General features: G+C 36.1%; 1 long non-coding RNA gene across 1 annotated transcript; it reads left to right on the top strand.

Moving 5' to 3' along the window:
- The first annotated feature begins 362 nt into the window (after positions 1–362).
- LOC107780558 (uncharacterized) lies at positions 363–2,924 on the top strand. Its single transcript, XR_001646850.2, has 2 exons — positions 363–1,064; positions 1,765–2,924. It is a non-coding gene; the product is annotated as an uncharacterized LOC107780558 (long non-coding RNA).
- The last annotated feature ends 1,710 nt before the right edge of the window (positions 2,925–4,634 follow it).

Genomic DNA, 4,634 nt, shown 5'->3' with positions numbered 1-4,634 from the left:
TATTATTATTATTATTATTATTATTATTATTATTATTATTATTATTATTATTATTATATTTGGACATTCTAATTATAACTTTTATTGTCTTTTGCGAAAAGCATATCATTTCTTTTATTCAACCAAATAGTAATATTTTCCCTAATCCTACCGTTTATATATATTTGCTCTAATGGTATTATAAATTTTACTTAACAATTAGTCTACTATTTTTCTACAAATGCTAATAATTTTATTAAGGCATATTTACATCTTATTATATAATGTAGGTAAGAAGATATTTTGGAATAAATTAAAAACTCAAAGAATTAAATTTAAAGATGGGAGAACATCATTTTATTTTGGCCTACTCATAAGCCCAAGTATTCAATTCAGCAACCCAAAGATTTGCCTAATCAGCCCCATCTGAACTGAGCCCCAAAATGAAGGCCCAATTCGGCCAAAAGCCATCTCTAAACAGTTAAAGCAGCCCAAACATTAGCCCAATATTAGATTCTAGATCATTCTATGAAATTGAATTATCTTTTATATTTCCTTATTTTGGATCTCAAGAATTCAACATTTAATTACAGTGAATTCTCGCCTCAAATCCACTCCCAGAAGTCTGAATTAGCAGACCTTCTTTTTTCCTCTTTGCTCACATGGAGGTTCTCCATCTTTCCCTTTTCTTGCTGCACAACATCCCAAATTTTGAAGGCTACAAGAGAAGCCTTACCATTTTGGGGTAACTCTCTGCAAAAAATCAAAAAGCTCTGCTGAGTTCGTCCAGAATCCCCAACGTTAAAATTCAAACGACTCCATTTCACCTCTTTTGGGGGAAATCTGAATTTCAAACCCAAATCAAGAACCCTAGATTTTCACGTATAAACACTAGCACTTGGAGTCCATCTGGATAGAGGTTGGAGGCCACAACTTTACCCCTCAAATTTTACTATTCGTTTAGCTAGAAATTTCATAAAAGCTTTAGCCCCTCTTTGCTTTTAGTTTTAGTTTCATAAAACTTCGGCTTCGGTGAGAAAGGAGTAAATGCTAGACAGCCGCCCTAGTTTACTGCTCCGATAGAGGTCAACACTTTCTCCTTTTTCTTTTATTTTAAATTCTAGCTAAACGAATAGTAAAATTTGAGGGGTAAAGTTGTGGCCTCCAACCTCTATCCAGATGGACTCCAAGTGCTAGTGTTTATACGTGAAAATCTAGGGTTCTTGATTTGGGTTTGAAATTCAGATTTCCCCCAAAAGAGGTGTGCCCGCAAACACTTCAATAAGCTCAGTCGTCATAAAAATTCATCGATATTCGTGCCTTAAACTAGCATTAAGAATTTTCTTTAGACAACAATGAGCATCTCACTCCCTATAGCAAGATATAATTCCTACTTCTTAAAAAGAAAATTGGCGTAATATTTCATAATTAGAAAATATTTTTCCCATCTAATTTCCCGAGTTGATTTTATTCGCGTTCTTTTCTCAAAAATGTAGTTACATATTTCTTTTTAAAAAAATATTGCCATTCGTTCCTTACATAATTTTCAATTCTTTCTTAAGTTTTCCAATTTCGGCGTAATCTTGTATCTTCAATATTCGTTTCATAGCTTCATATCTCTTAGTACTTCAACCTTCGTGCCAACACACATTTACAAGTGGGTAGATGTCCAAACTTGCATAATCTACCAAGCATTGGAACACCACTATTTGGTCAATTTGCATTGTTGAATTATTCTAAATTTTTTACCTATTCAATTCAAGTGTATGTGTCGTCTTATTTCAGGTTGTCGAGATTGATTTTCACGTGCCCGTTAATTCTATGTTTTGGCACGTGAGTCGAGGTAGTATCCCGTAAAGTTTCAAAACGGTTGGCACCGTATTCCCAGGCCTCGATAACTTTATGACTTGCCAATGCTAAAAAAAATTAGAGTATTTTCATGTCAATTGACTACCATATCCTTATATCCAAATACCAGCAAATTATTTTTTTTTAATTAAAATCTCACATCTTTGGCCTCTCTTAGACATTGTAATATTACAAGACCCGATCTCGTCGGTTTCTTAGGCATACATTCCCAAATATTCTACCATTATCCTTTAATATTTATCTACTCCATAGTGACTATATATACCTTTTTCCAAAAGAAATTGACTTGAGTTGAACATCAAAGCAACACAAGTTCAAGGACAATATGGCCAACCAAATCACAGTGATTGACCTAGATGCAGATGAGTTTGAGTACAAGAAATACAAATCATACAAAGATAAGATTGCTAGGCTTGAAGCAAAAGTGGCAAATGGGGCAAGAAATTAATGGCGTCAAGGAAGTGATAGATGATCTTAAGAACCCGTTCAACGAAAAAGGCATCTCCATTTCGTACAGCTGCATCTCCCACTTATGAGTGTAATGCCTAGTTTTTCCAAATCTGCACTCTTTCTTGCTAGAAAGGGCATTCTAAGCTGCCAACAATGTGTATGAAGAAGAAGCATGATTAACAAGATAACAAAAAATTGAAAGATTATCATTCCCCACCCACCTTCCCTTATTTTGGATGCGCATGCAACCTATGTAAGGCTTAGTCTCATTATAGCAAAAAACTGGGGCAGATTTTTAGCACGCGGGTTGATATGCTCGAAAGGGACATCAAGCCATGGAGTAATAATAAAAAGATTCCTAAAGATTGGGGCAATTTTTGAAAATTTCAAAGCCATGTAAGGACAAGAACCTATGATAGAGCTAAAGCTTTGATGTTGGACATAAGTCAGCCCTTCAAAAAACTTCAAATCATTCTGCTTCCATGTCAACAAGTCTCGTGCGTTAGAGCCCTCTAGATAACAAGCCATTCTTGTTCATCCATTTTGCAACTTAGGCCATCATTTCCAGTTTAGGACTCCTGCTTAACCATATCATGAATTAATCTATCTAATTACATACTTTATTACTTTGTGCATTTATTTGATTATGATAAATACGCTAACACTTTACTTTTATTTTGTAAAGTTTTATTTTTCCTTTAAAGGTTGCCTAGCATTGAACATTGTTTTGACTGCGTATCTACATAAAGGACGGGCTATAATGGCAGACCGTTTTGAAGAATTCAATACCGGTATGGGACAATTGCAATCACAGAATGATGGCACCAAGGTGAATGTGGTGCAAAGGAACATGTTGGTTAATCTGGGAAGCACTTTTAACCTTCTTCCAAATACAACCTCCACTTCTCAAACCGAAATATCTGCTTAACCATATCTCCTTGCCCAGCTCCTACTTATGCAATCTCTACACAAGTTCCATCAACCTGCAACCTCAATCAAGTCATGAAAATGTCTCTCATAACCACAACTCTATTTGAAGAAAGCAAGCAAAACCAACTAACAGTATGCCCTCATAAGTTTTCATAACCACAACTCTATTTGAAGAAAGCAAGCAAAACCAACTAACAGTATGCCCTCATAAGAGACGTGGAAAATAAATCCAGCAAATTTGCCGTAAAGATTTGGATAAAAACTCCGTGATTTAAAGAAAGTCATTGGAGAAGAATTTCAATCAAGAAATTACCAAAGTCTACGATATGAAGACTTATGCCTGCAACCAGATGTAGAACTCCCACCAGGGTACCAGATGCCAAAATTTAATACTTTCAACGGGAAGGGAAATCACATTGCTCATTTGAAAGACTATTGTAGCAGGTTAATTGGCATAGGACACAACGAGTCCATTCGGATGAAATTATTTATTCAAAGCTTATCAGGACCTGCACTTGTTTGGTACACAAAACAAATTTTAGCAAATGGCACACGTGGGATGCCATGACTCACGATTTTGTAAAGCAATATGAGTTCAACCTTGGAGCTGATCCAAACATGCATAGCCTGTACAAAATAGATAAAATGCCACATGAATCTTTTCAGGATTATGCAATCCGGTGGAGAGTTGAAGCTTCGAAGGTGCACCCTCTGCTATCCGAGAAAGAGTTGATCTCAATCTTCATTAACATTCAAAATGGCATATACTATGAAAAGCTGGCTACTGCGAACGTACGTAACTTGATTAGAGTCGGGGACTTTCTAGAAAGTGGCATCAAAGAAGGAAAGGTTAGCATGCAAACTATCATTCATGCTTTACAACCTAAGACGCTGAAAAATCGGAAAAGTAAAGAGAAGCAAAATGCCGCAGTTGCCATGAATATGCATCAACTAGAATGCCATCAGAATCACCAGCTTTTGCAAAATCATGCCATTTCTAACGCCCACGACATGCATCTCCAGCCTCATCGCCAACAAAGTATTCAATATCAATTAAAGAAAAGAAAGCCCTGCGACTTTACACCTCTGAGTGAACCAATTTCTAGCATATTCGCTCGATTGAATGCCTCAGGAATTATGCAACCAAGAAAAGGAAGGATTTTTTTACACTTCACATCCATTATTCGACCTGTCAAAGTATTGTGTTTATCATTCAAATGCTCATGGTCATGATACAGAAGAATGCCTAGCATTAAAACATAAGATTCAGAATTTAATTGATGTTAACAAACTACAAGTGCACCTACCAGTTGGAACAAATATCTCAAATGCAATTAGCCGCAGCACAAGTAATATACCGAGCGTGGTTGGCCATCCGAAGAAGAAACGTCGTTTGGACTAGTTCA

Source organism: Nicotiana tabacum, chromosome 7 (assembly GCF_000715075.1).
Source record: "Nicotiana tabacum cultivar K326 chromosome 7, ASM71507v2, whole genome shotgun sequence".
Classification (NCBI taxonomy): domain Eukaryota; kingdom Viridiplantae; phylum Streptophyta; class Magnoliopsida; order Solanales; family Solanaceae; genus Nicotiana; species Nicotiana tabacum.
This window is presented reverse-complemented; position numbering and strand designations above follow the sequence as displayed.